At 44.8% G+C, this 12,679-nt stretch overlaps 1 protein-coding gene across 1 annotated transcript in view; it reads right to left on the bottom strand.

Annotated features, from left to right (window-relative positions):
* CACNA1I (calcium voltage-gated channel subunit alpha1 I) overlaps window positions 1–12,679 on the bottom strand; it is a 166,306-nt gene that overhangs the window by 94,711 nt on the left and 58,916 nt on the right. The window lies entirely within an intron of this gene.

Here is a 12,679-nt window from a genome sequence, read left to right as displayed (position 1 = left end):
CTAGAAGTCTTCCTCTTCCCTTCTGAGAGGAACTTGGACATAAAGAGTTGCCATATCGGAACAGGTCAGTGGTCCATCTAATCTGTTATTTTGCTTCCAGCAGTGACCCATGCTGGATAAAACTCCACAATGTGCCTAATTAAGTTATTCAGTAACCATGGGGGGAAATTGCATTTCTGACCCCAGCTGGTGATCTGTTTATGCCCTAAAGCATGAGGAGTGATAGCCCTTATAATTGTTTTCTCAGCTACACTGGTGTCCCCTGCAGATGCTTTGCTTATTCATTTGAATCCTTTGTTGATAATCTTACTAAAATATCTGCTTCGATAATAGTTGGCAGCCGTGAGCTACATTGGCTAATTATACTTTACATTAAAAATTGTTTTCTCCTATTTATTTTTAATTTCTTGCCTTTTAATTTCATAAAGTGCCACTTCATTTATATATTACAGAAGAGGATAAAAATGGTGTATTTGTGTGACCTTCTCTGTGCTCTCCACACCCTCTACCTGCCTCCTCTTTACCATCCCTCTCCGTCTGAAGGAGTCTTAAGACTTGATACACACTTATCTAAGAACTCATTTACAGTATTTTAGCTCTAAAAGCGGGCACGTTTCTGTGATATCTTTTCAGTGTTCACATTGCAAAGCAGTGATGTAGATTCTAATGAGAATGGACCTCCAGCCTCTGGCAGAACCATCCTTCTCGGGTATTTTAACACACCTCACAAACATATCTGCTCAGTTTCCATTTTCAGACAAAATTCTTTAATTTTTTTAATTTAAAATAAGAGAGCCAAGAAATTATCCATTTAAAATACAACCTACTGAGTGCACCCATTTTCAGTCCTTGCAGAACTGAATCCAAAACAGTGGCCTGTATCTCTGGTGACTTCTGAAAGACACTCAACATCTATGGTTCGTTCTAAGCAACTCTTCTGTGCTCATTCTCTGACAGTGATTCATGACTAACCCGCACAATCTGATCTAGAAGATTATTAATTCTTCCTCTTCTCCTCCACCTGTTTTTTAGTGAGCTACCTTCAGCTGCAAAATCAGACAAGAGCAGGGCACCAGCTCTGCTGTGCCAGTCATGCTATGAGGTCATTTCAAGAATGTGTTATTAGCCCTCATGAAGTTAATCCCAAGTGCTGTACAAAGTAATGCACATGGAGCCTACCCTCGATGTAGGCTTCAAAACCAGAGGCCTTTTCTGAGAGGAATACACCAAAAGGGCACGAATAAAATATTTGCCCTCAGTATGTCTACACAACGCAACTTTAACTTTCCACCTTTCTCTCTTACATGTTTCTTTAATGATCTGATCCAAAGCCCAAGAAAGCAATTGGAGAGGTCTCCATTAGCTCCCACAGGCTTTTCGGGTAAGACTGCAATTCTCTTCTGGACTTTTCAAAATCTGTTTGGCATCATCTTTCACAGAATTACAGAACCACAGAACAGTTGAGGTTGGAAGAGGTCTCTGGAGGTCATCTTGTCTAACCCCCCTGCTCAAAGTAGCATCAACTACAGCAGATTGCTCAGGGTTGCATCCAGTTGGGCTTCGAATATCTCCAAGGGTGGAGGCACCAGAACCTCTCTGGGCAACCTGCTCCACTGTTTGACTATCTACACAGTGAAAAAGTGTTTTCTTACGTTTAAATGGGATATCCCATGTTTCAGGCTGTGCACGTTGCTTCTTGCCCTGTCACTGGCCACCACTGAGCAGTCTGTTTCCTTTACTCCTCCCACCAGGTATTTATACGCATGGATAAGATCCCCCTGAATCTTCTCTTTTCCAGGCTGAAGAGTCCCAGCTCTCTCAGCCTCTCCATTTTGCAGCAGGTGCTTTGACAGCTACTGGAAAGGCAGCACCAGTGAAGCCCTGACAGAGGGATCAGTGCTGAATGACAGTCTTTGAGGGGCCAAAAGAATTTCGGTGTGGGCTGAGCCAACAGCTGCAAAAGTCCCTCTCCCTGGGCATAAGACAGTCAGGAGAGGTACGGACAGAGCTAGTGCTTAGAACAGCCCTGGATGAAATTAATATGTAAAAAATAAAAAGCAGAAATTGTTTTAAAAGCTAGGGTTTTTTTTCTTCAGCAAACATCCAGAAAACATGATACAAGAGCCCTGGAGGCAGGGAGTACTACTCTGCAACTGTGGCCAAACTCAGGGAATTCAGGCAAAGGGGCTCGAAGTCAGGGGTTTATTTCATACAGATCTACACTTTTGTGCACATGCTTCGGCAGCAGCAATGCGTGGGTGGTCAGGATGCTCCCGTGCTCCCTTTGCTCCTCTCGGTCCCCTTGCAGTGCCCCCCCCCCCAGGCCACGCAGACCATGGCAGAGTGCCTTCGGGCAGCTGGCGAGACCCCAAAGCACAAGATCTGGCCAGCCACAGCGAGTGCTCCCAAAAATGTTGCAATTTGGGCCAGATACACAAGACCCTCATCATCTTGCTCAAAAAGCTGTGGCTGGCTGCACTCAATTTCTCCTCCCCTGCTTTTTGGATACCAGCTCTCTGAAAGTTTGCCAGCGTTGTTCAGCTTCCCAAGGACACTGCTGAATCGCTGGCTGCTCCCAGGCTATTAAAGTGACATTAGGAAAAGCTGCTGCCCCACAGTTTTCCTTTCAGAACAGGCAGGGACCCTGAAAAAGCACATCCAACCTGCAGCAGAGAGGAAGAAAGTGCGAGGAGAAAACCAGAGCATCTCCTACCCTGAGTTAGGAGGGGTTGCTGCCTGCTTGGGTTAGTGGAGGGGGTAATTAGAAGTACCTGCTGCCTTCAATGTGTCACTGCTGTCAACCACAGCGACTGCCTCCCATCACCACGGCAACAGCCTGCAGCCAGGTTTATCATCTTTTTTTCAGTGATGCTTCCCCCTCCCCACATCCTTCACCCCCTCCTTTCCCTGTGCCTGAGCCTGTAATTAATTTCAGCTGCCAACAAAGCTGGTCTTCATAATCTGCATCATTCAGTCAGAAGTTTCATTATTAATTAACTTCTTTCAAAGTTCAAATCTCCTAATTATAAGCAAACTCATGCACATGCTCTCCCCCTCCCTGCCACAGCCCTACCTTGCCGCTGGTCTCCCTTCCCACAGCTCCACTCCCGACAGCTTTCCCAGCAAGGTCTGGGGCCTCCAACAGGTTTTGGAAACTAAAAGGAAAACCAGGCATTTCTGCCCACAGTCAGCTCCTCTCTCTTGGCCACCACAAGATGCTTCAGAGAAAGGCACCAGAAAACCCACAGCAATCCACTATGTAATAACTTGTCCTTAAAGAGAGGGTTTTTTTCCCTAACAGTGACAGTTCACAGTTGATTCAAGCCCTTACAGATAAAGGGGTCATGGTGCTCATTTGAAAAAGGAAAAACAGCAAAAGGAGAAAGGTTTCCTGACTCCTTTAACCATAGGCTATTCTCATTATCCACATAACTGTCTCCTCCTTGTAAAAGTCCTGTTAAGCTCTTGGCTTCAGCACTGTCTTGTGACATCAAGATCCATATCTAGGTTAATTATATTTTGCCTAAAACACATTTCCTTGTACTGGTTCTATAGCTGGTGCCTGCCTGTGGCAGCAACACTTTGTTTTGCTGATGGATGCCATCCTTGTTCCTCCACACCCTGAGCAGGGCCCAGCCAGCTGCTGGCCAGAGGCAGCCACCATGTATCCATTGACCCTCCATCATATTTTCCAATGGACAGGGCAAGTCTGAGATGGGGAGAGGCTCAAGGGGGACATGCATCACCAGCACACATCAAGAAAGAACCATCATCCCCCCCAAACCATCTGGGATGGAGTCAGTGTTGACAGTTAAGGAGATTTACAGGTGTTTCTGGGAGCTGGACATGTTGCAGTAGTGCTTGATAACATGACTATGCATAATGCGAGATGATGTTAGAAACGAGTGATAGGATACAGGCAAAGCTTTTGGGCTTGATTCCTGAATGACAAATAGCAGAAGCAAGGTATGCTGTATTGGAGCTGTAAACAGCTTGCGCCTGGAAAACTGGGTACCACTTAATGTTCTTGGGATTGGCCTCAATCTCTGCTTTTTATCACTGACAAAAATACAACAGAGCAAAATGAAACAATACTTTGGGGTCCTCTCTCCTCTTCCTCCTTCATCATCAGCTGAAGAGCAAGAGTACACCAGGCACAAATTGCTCCCCAGTGGCTAGCGCTCCTAAGAGCACAGAAAATATATAAGCATTACAAGCACAACAATCCCTCAGTCTTTCCTGTTGTTATCTCCAAACCACTCCTAGGGTATGCCTTGTGCCAATTCAGGTCTTGAATATCTCAGACCTGTTTAACCTGCAGTAGAAATGCCTTGGCTACAAAGCACTTACAGCAAGGGGAAAAAGCCAGCCCTGTGGTGTGGTTGGTCATGGCAGCACCTGTTCCTGCCCCAAAACAGAGAGAAGAGCCTGCTATGGTAGAGCAGTTCAGTGACTGAATCGGAAACATGGAGCCCCATGCAATGCATCCCAAACACCGGCCACCCAAGCACACAACTCCTTGTGGCGTCCCACCTCTGAGCCAGTGCCAGGCAGGCACGGCTGTGGGCACTCTGCAGGTAAGACATCATATTTGCATGATCGCCCCTCTCTGCTTCCCCTTTGGGCTCCTCTCCACCTACCTCTCATCCCACCATGCTTCCCACCAGTGAAATGGCTGCACCCTGTCATTCCAGTTTGCGGTGACTGCATTTTCTTTCCCTCCTTTTGAAATAAGCTAAGGACAGTGCTGTGTTCCTTCCCTACTTTCCTCCCCTGCTTTGTGACCCTCCTGCAAGAAGCTGGTAGGACGCTGTAACTGCAGCAGGACAGTTAATATTTCATTTATAATGGAAGGAGTGATTTGTGTTGTGAAGGTCAGAGAAACAAGTAGGTCCAGGGAAAGAAGTGCTTATTTTCTCTCCCTCATTGCTGTTGGCTTTTGCAGATGCCCTCACAGGTAAGTTTCATTTTTTTCCCCCTCCCACTTTTTTCTTATCACCACTCACTTTTTTCCCCCCCTTCTATGCTGATGCATAGGAGTTTCATGGTCTTTTTCTACAAAACAAGCTGACAGAAGCAAGAGGGTTCTTTCTCTTCAGCCTCAATCTGCTAAGCTAACCCACTAGAAAAAGTTGAATGTAACACCTGATGTTCACTCAAAGGAAAATACATCTCAAAATGTGTTTGTGTTCAAATAGATCAAAACAATCAAAACATTTTTCAGAACAAAAAGCTTTAAAAGTCCTATTTTGGAAAGGCTGAAACATTTCTTCTTTGTCTTTTTTTAATGCAAAGAAATGTTTCAACGTTACAGAAAAAAGGTTGTGGTTTTTTGACCTGACTTAGAACTCTCTTTTTTTTGAGTTCTGAGTCAATTGGAAATTAAATGTCAATACCAGCATTGCAATGCTGGGATTTCATGATGGCCAAGCCATAGAGGGCAATTTATAAAGCCTTTTTGCAAGCCCTCAAGGTCGACATGCTCTAGGTGTTCCCATGTCATGTAATCTCTTGTACATGTTTGCTTTCATCACATCATCATTGATACACTCTTCTCACGAAAGAGGAGCACCTGAACTTTAGACAGCTGACATATGCATCGCTAAGGTCTTCAAGTCTTTCACAATATCGATGCCAAGGAAAGGACTGCAGTACCGCCAAACACGGCAGGACTGTTATGTTGATTTGAGAGGCACTAGGGAAGACTTACACGACTTGTGATGGTGTTACTGGGAGGCAGGACAAGAAACTACAGAAGAGGGAGGCAGTAGAGAGATTTTAAGTGCTTGGCAATACTTCCATGTTTCTGCCCTTTGGAAGGGACTTTACATTAAGAACAGATTCATTAGAAAAGAAAAAGACTCAGACTCAGTTGTATCCACATTAAATCAGATAAACACCAACAAAACAAAGCACCATACGTCAGCCTCTCTGATCAGTCTAACTTCCCAGGATTGCTCAGAAAGCAGGTCCTGTACCAGGCCACACAGGCTTTTGGCTGCATAGATCAAATTCAGATTTAGCTTAGAGACTAATGAGAATTAAGTCAGTTGTATCTCTCATACCACATCATATCCCCCTGCGGAGTTAGCCAAGCACTGAAGATGGCTTTTGGAAAGGGTTTTGTTTTTTTTTTCATTACAGAAACAAAATTAAGCAAATCTCTCATTTCTTAAAACTCTTTCCATAATGATTTATTCAGACCTGCTAATTGCATCCATTAAACTCTCAAGTCCAGCAAAACCAAAACTAATAGAAAAATTTAACCTCTGGCAGAAAAAATGTACAATGGAGATTAAGAGGCTAAGAAAGAATCTGAAAAGCAAATAGACAGAGGTATTAATGCAAGGAGACAAGTCTTCAGATATTCCAGAAAAAGGAAGTCATCGAGAGAGCTCTGACCCAGTGTAGGGCCACAATAGGCCACAGAGGGCCCCTAATCAAACGGAAGGCTGCAGAGAGAAAGCAAGGCTTCTTTACAGTGCTCCTCACCACAGCGACCACAGGGGAGCCCATCGGTCCTAAAGCCAGCGCGAGTTATGCCAAGAATTCTGGCTGACTGTCACACCACCTGGATGGTTATACATTCATCTTCTAAAGCAACCTGGTGTTTTCTTCAGAAGAGGTGTGCAGATCACACTGCTAATTATTCAAATATCTCACAAATACCATGCACCATCAATGCTGCTACACAGCCCTACTATTAATGATTACCTCCTGCCTGTAGCAGCTGGGCCCCAGAGCTTCTCTGCTGATAATGACCCACCTCCAAATTGCATCTAGCTTTTAGGGTGCAACAGAGCATCTGTTTAACAGTGTGTAACATTCCTACAAAGCTGTTTACTATAGGAAGCATGAAAAAAAATATAGTATCTAGAAAAAAAAACGCCCGAGAACCTTTTTTTAGGTCAGAAGAAAGTAATTACCCAAATTTAAACTTGAGCAGGGTATTAGAGGTAATGACTGTTCCTGGAGAAAGAGATTTTTAATATCCTCAGATGGCTGGGACTGTGGCTGCATGTCTTACGTGCCAGCAAAGCAATACTCCACCACGCTGTGGGATCAGTTCAGGACTGACTTGAGGAATCGCACCTCCTGCTGACTCCCAAATGGTGCCTCCTGCAGCATTCTGGCTCTGCCTTGGAGATTGCCATCCAAAACCTGACCTGGCTTCACATTAGGAGCTTCAATAAGGTCACAGCATGAGGCAATAGGACTGCAGCTTGGAACGTTATTATTCTATATGACAGTTGAAAGAATTTTGCTCCAAAATCTCCTAGTCAAAGCGGCAGGCTCAGCAGTGGCTTCCTGCTGCAGGTGGAGCTGTAGGGGTAACACACACCAGGGAAGGACCACCAGAGGAAACCCCCTGAACCACAAAACTGGGATCCAAACTGTAAAGCTTTTACTGCTTACTGATATTTCACTTTGTGGAGGCAATTCCCTACTGACATCAGTGGCAAAGTAGGGATCTTAGAAGAGTTAGTCTTTGTTTTTGCACTCAGTTGGACCTCTGCTCTAGAGAAGACCTGAACTTGGCAGGCCAAGGCAGGAACGTGTTTGCAGTCTAGGAGTGATTTGAATCAGTGATGTTCTCTAGAGTAACAAAATCTGAATCTGAATGGGGCAGCTGAATGCTCTGATATAGGGACCCCTTCATGCACGACCCCAGGAAGCGAGAAGACCAGAGAGGCTGAAGTCACCATTCTCAAACCAGAGCCTGAGCCACAGTGGGGGTTTTTTTGTTGGCTTTTTATCCATTTTAATCTGGACGTGGTCAAGCTTACTTGGTGGAAATTTCCTTCCAAAGTGTAAAAACTTGAAGTGGTTTGCAAGAAAAATCAAAATCTCTCCAAATCCTCCCTCTTTGCTTCTGTGCTTCATTGCCCTGCCTCCCAGAAACACCATCCAAAGTTGTGTAAGTCTTCCCCAGCATCTGTTGATGTAACAGTCCTACCATGTTTGGCAGTACTGCAGTCCCTTCTTTGGCCTTCACGTCATGATAGGTTTGAATGGGGTCCTTATCTTGGATGGGTCCACTAGACATCCACCAAATAAATATAGGACTATAATAGCAGGGTCTATGTCACTCAACTTCAAGAAAGGGAGAAGGAAAGAACTAGTGATGATGGATTTGGGAGGGCAGGGAAAGCAAGAGAATTAAAAAAAATTGAAAGCATTGGGTTTTCCCCTCCCTACTGCTCCTAACATTTTCTGGTTTGTTTTTTTTTTTTTCTTCTGCCTTGGTCTCTTTCTCTTTTGCTTTCCAGAGCCCTCCTTCCCCTACTCTAGTGGAAAGAAATGCTTAAACATTTGGAGTGAAACAGCATAAAGAGGGGAATAAATGTTTCTTCCCAAACCAGGAACAAAGGGCCAAGTTTTGGAAGACATGCAGGCCCTTAAGGATGCACAAGAACATTTTGTGGGACCTTTTACAGCATACAGATAGCTGCCTCCCATTGATTTTGGTGAGACTGCATTGTGCCCCTCAAGCCGACCAGATGAGCTCTCTCGTAGCTCACAAACACAAACAGGTGAAAGGAGGGCACACATGAAGGGGGAAACTTGGCTGCAAAGTGCCAAGCAGAGTCTAAAGCATGGTCGACTCCTTCCATTTCCAGCACAACTTTTCACCTTCCCAGTAAAGGGATGTCTTCTCATCTTACTTTCTGGTGCTTTATAGGTGTGGGTTTTGTCCTCTTGTGGGTTTTAGGCTCAGCAGAGCATGAAGAGGATAGTCCAATGAACCTCCTGAAACAGGCACTGCTATGCAGCTGCCTGTTACTGCCCAGGCTTGGAGGGATGGGGGTCACCTCCCCAGGACTACAGTACAGACATGTGGAGGACAGATGTGGGTCCTCGGTGTTGCTTTTGAGGGTTGTTTTTCTCCCCTACTACTTTACAGCAAATACAAAGGGGTGGTGGAAACATCTGTCTGACTACGAAGCCGTTTCCCTGGAGAGGAAAACAGGTAGAAGAAACCTCACTAGCACTGAAAGTCTAAAGCCCACCAAACACTCACTGTCTTCCTGTTCCTGCTCCTTTTTCTTGCACTGGTCTCTCTGTTCATCACTGTTGTCTTTCTAGTCCATCCTAGTTTTCAGATGTTACAGATTGCTTTTTCCACTCTTTGCAACTTCCCACCTATCTCTGGCAAAGGTCACACAGGGCTGAGCTCACAGGGGACGCACGACAAATATGTCTGAAGGGAGTGCAGGGCACCTTTGATAAAAGGCTGTCTTGCCTTGCAGGAATGTGAAGATGACAAAGCACAAAGGATGGATTATGGACCTTCTCACAGTTTAAAAGGTGTATGTGTCCTTCTGCACAGGAGCTCTGCTCTCTGCAGGTGCCAGGGCAGTATCCTGTACCCCAGCACATCACTTGGTGAAGGATGTGGAAGTGAGCACCTTGCTCCTCCAGACAGCCAGTTTCCAAGGCTAACTGATCTTAGAGGGTACTCTGACTCCAGTAGCAGTCCTGAATTAGAAAAGCAGAAAGATGGGATAAAGCCACTTTGCTTTTCTCCCTTCTCCCAGGTAGGTGATGCTTTCAGTGGATACAGCATTACTAAGTCATGTGCTTGGTGCTTAGCTTAGCAGGCTTTTCTGACGAGTGCTTCAGTATAGAAAAGTCATGTGGTGACGAAGCTTTGCAGCAAAGTAAAGAAAGATTAATTCAGAAGTGTAGGGAGTGCTTGGTAAGGTCACTCAGAAGAAATTGCATACAGTCTAAGCAAAATGCAGGGCAATAACAAAAAGAGCTGGGTATGAGCTCCTGTTGTTTGTTTCATTATTGGCTGTAATTAAATAAAACTCATAATTTTCAGAGTTTTAAGATGCCACAACCCCCTACTTTGAATGCACATTTTTCCCTTCACTGTTTTTGATTTTTTGAAGGCTTGTAGCTGGCCCTTTTGCCCTGGTTCCCAGAGGGTATGCTGGAAAAACTAGCACCAATGGCCTGCAGGACACATGCCTGGAGGAAGGACTGATTGCAAATGACTGAGCCAATCTGTCTCAGCAGATAACTGGAGGCTAGGAGCTCCAGCCAGCATGCAGGCTTGCAGCAGCTGCTGGAACCTCCTCGAGAACACAAATGGGCTATGGATGACCTCCTGAAAAGGAAGCTCCTGACGTGTACGTGTGACAGAGGTACCTGTGAGGGGTGGGAGGGATGCTCATTATTTAAGCTTTTCATCTGAGGAGAAGGGACCCTGTGGTGGATGAGCAGATGTGCCAGTACTCTCCTTGTACATCTGCTCTCCTTCTCTTCCTTCCCTCCTCTTACATCCTGCAACAAAGAGCACTCAGTGAAAATGAGATTATTTAAACCATGTAGTGCTTCCTTCAAAACACTACGTAAACTTTTACTGATTTCCACAACTACCTCTTAAGGTACATAAATACTACTTCTTTGTTACTGATAAGAAAGCAAGCAGGAGAGGAGCAGGTTTTTCCAAAGTGGCCCCTGATTTGGGTTCTCCAATGCATGAGCTTCTTAGAGCCTGGTTTTCAGGAGTGTGTAATACTTGTCATTTCTAACACCACCAACAAGAATTATGAAGCTCCAAGCATCTGACTCCCACTGCCTCAAGTTGGATGGCCAAAGATCAGAGTCCCCTTTAGAAAAAACACTACCCAAAGATCACACAGTAAGTCACTGCCTGGGACTGCATTAAAATTCAGGTGTGCCTGACACCCAGTACATATTCACTAAACCCCTCAGCTTTCTGGCTAGCTGACAGATTGCACCATGCCAGGGAAAGGAGCCAAAATGAGTCATGCTCAATCACCGCGATGCCAACAGTATTGAGTGCTGTTTTAGGGGGGTTAAACGCTGTGAATGTGCTAAGCATTATCAATATTAAAATATTATTAGTATTATTTATGAGGTATCTCCATGTGTCCTAGATGACACTAGCCAAGATCAAATTCAAATTATGCAAAATGTTACATAAACATGCGGTAAAACATGCTGCCTGCTCCAAAGAGTTTTTAATCTAACTGAACAGGACAGGCTAACGATGCATTACGATATCGGCTTTGCACACAAGAAGCCAGAACACAGAGAAATGAGCGGATTTACCCAAGGGCAGATAGGAGACATGGGGCACAGCTGGGAACTGAGCAAGAGTCTCCCAATTTGTTCTCCAATGTCTTTGACCTAAGATCATTCTCCATCGCAACTACAACTGCATTTGATGAGGACAGCGCCCACAGGGAGAATGGTTCTCCCATAAATCTTACCTGACAACAATGGAAAAAGTGTCCAAGTTTCACTTTATAGAGGGAAGTAGTGTACTGCATATAGATTACCATAAATGCAGGGCTCCCTGCACCCATTCAGAGAGGTCTCTGGCTGTTCAGGTGTGCAGTGCATAGACAGGCAGGAGCCAGAAGACCTATGCTCTCTACGTCCATCTTCCACTGATACCTTCATGGGGATCTCAAGTCAAAATTCAGCCCATAGTTATGGTAGTGTAACACTAAGTCCAGTTTAATACCCACGCATCTTTCTTTTTTCCAATCTGCCAAAGAATTTGCTACCTTCCAAGAGCGCTCCAGGTTCCTTCGATAAAAGCATGCTATGTAAGCACAAATTATTGACGTGTTTGACTGCAGAATGACCAGCTCCAAAAAGGCAGTTCCTACACAGCAAGTTGCTAATAGCACAGGCTAGCTAAAGCCTCCATCATCAGTACGGCATAGTTCGGCTACCTCTTTGATGTCTGCCTGTTGTATTCATCACCTCTCTTCAGATTTAGGACTAGTAGTACATTGCTATTACCACATTCGTATTGCTGTGACCTATTTGCTTTCATATAGATTCAACTTCACACACTATTTATTCTGGAGTTTTTGACAGCCTCTGGAAATATATGCCTCTTCGTCTTATTTACAGCCTAACTTATTTTACACTGTACAGTTTCCAGTCAGAAACTATGGATGTGCATTAGTCTCATTTCATTTTGGACATACCAGTTACAGCCTAGCTCATTACCCCATCCTTTCCAGCCATGCCAAGTATTTCCCTTTCTCTTTTCAGAGTCTTTCTTATGAGTCTATTGGTTTGGTTTTAATTTTTAACAACCATCCCCAATTCTGTGTGATTCTGCAGGAGCTGCTCCTTTATTGGATTACTCTTCACTGTCTCACAGCCATCCATCTTCCATCACGTTAATTACTGAGCACCAAAGGATCACTTGCATTTCCATTGTCCTATGCAGGTTTCATTGCCTTCCGCATCAGTCAGCTACCCTCAGATTTCTCCCCCCTCTCCACAGTACGTACGCTGTTTAAATACTGCCCACTTAACTACCTCATTTCCAGTGGCCTACTTCCCTTTTGCTTATAGCAATAAAGTGACTTTACCATAAAGATGGAATAAAGATGATTGTTTTAGCTGGGACATAGCTAGTACAAAATGTTGGTGAGCAGAGTACAAAATCTAGCCATCTTCCCCTGCCCCAGAGGACAAGGCTCAGGTGGGGTCACAGCAGCCTGCAAAGGTCCACCGCAGGGAAGGCTGCATCTTGATGCAGACATTTCACTTCTGAAATCCCCTGGATCAGTAGATCACCAAGCCAAAGAGAGACACCAAGTTATTGATAACCTGCCCAGCTTAGCAAGAAAAGACGTTAGCAATGGTGGGCACCAGTAACCAGATATATGTGATC

The sequence above is a fragment of the Gymnogyps californianus genome, chromosome 1 (assembly GCF_018139145.2).
Source record: "Gymnogyps californianus isolate 813 chromosome 1, ASM1813914v2, whole genome shotgun sequence".
NCBI lineage: Eukaryota > Metazoa > Chordata > Aves > Accipitriformes > Cathartidae > Gymnogyps > Gymnogyps californianus.
Note: the sequence above shows the minus strand (reverse complement) of the source record. Positions and strands in the feature narration are given on the sequence as shown.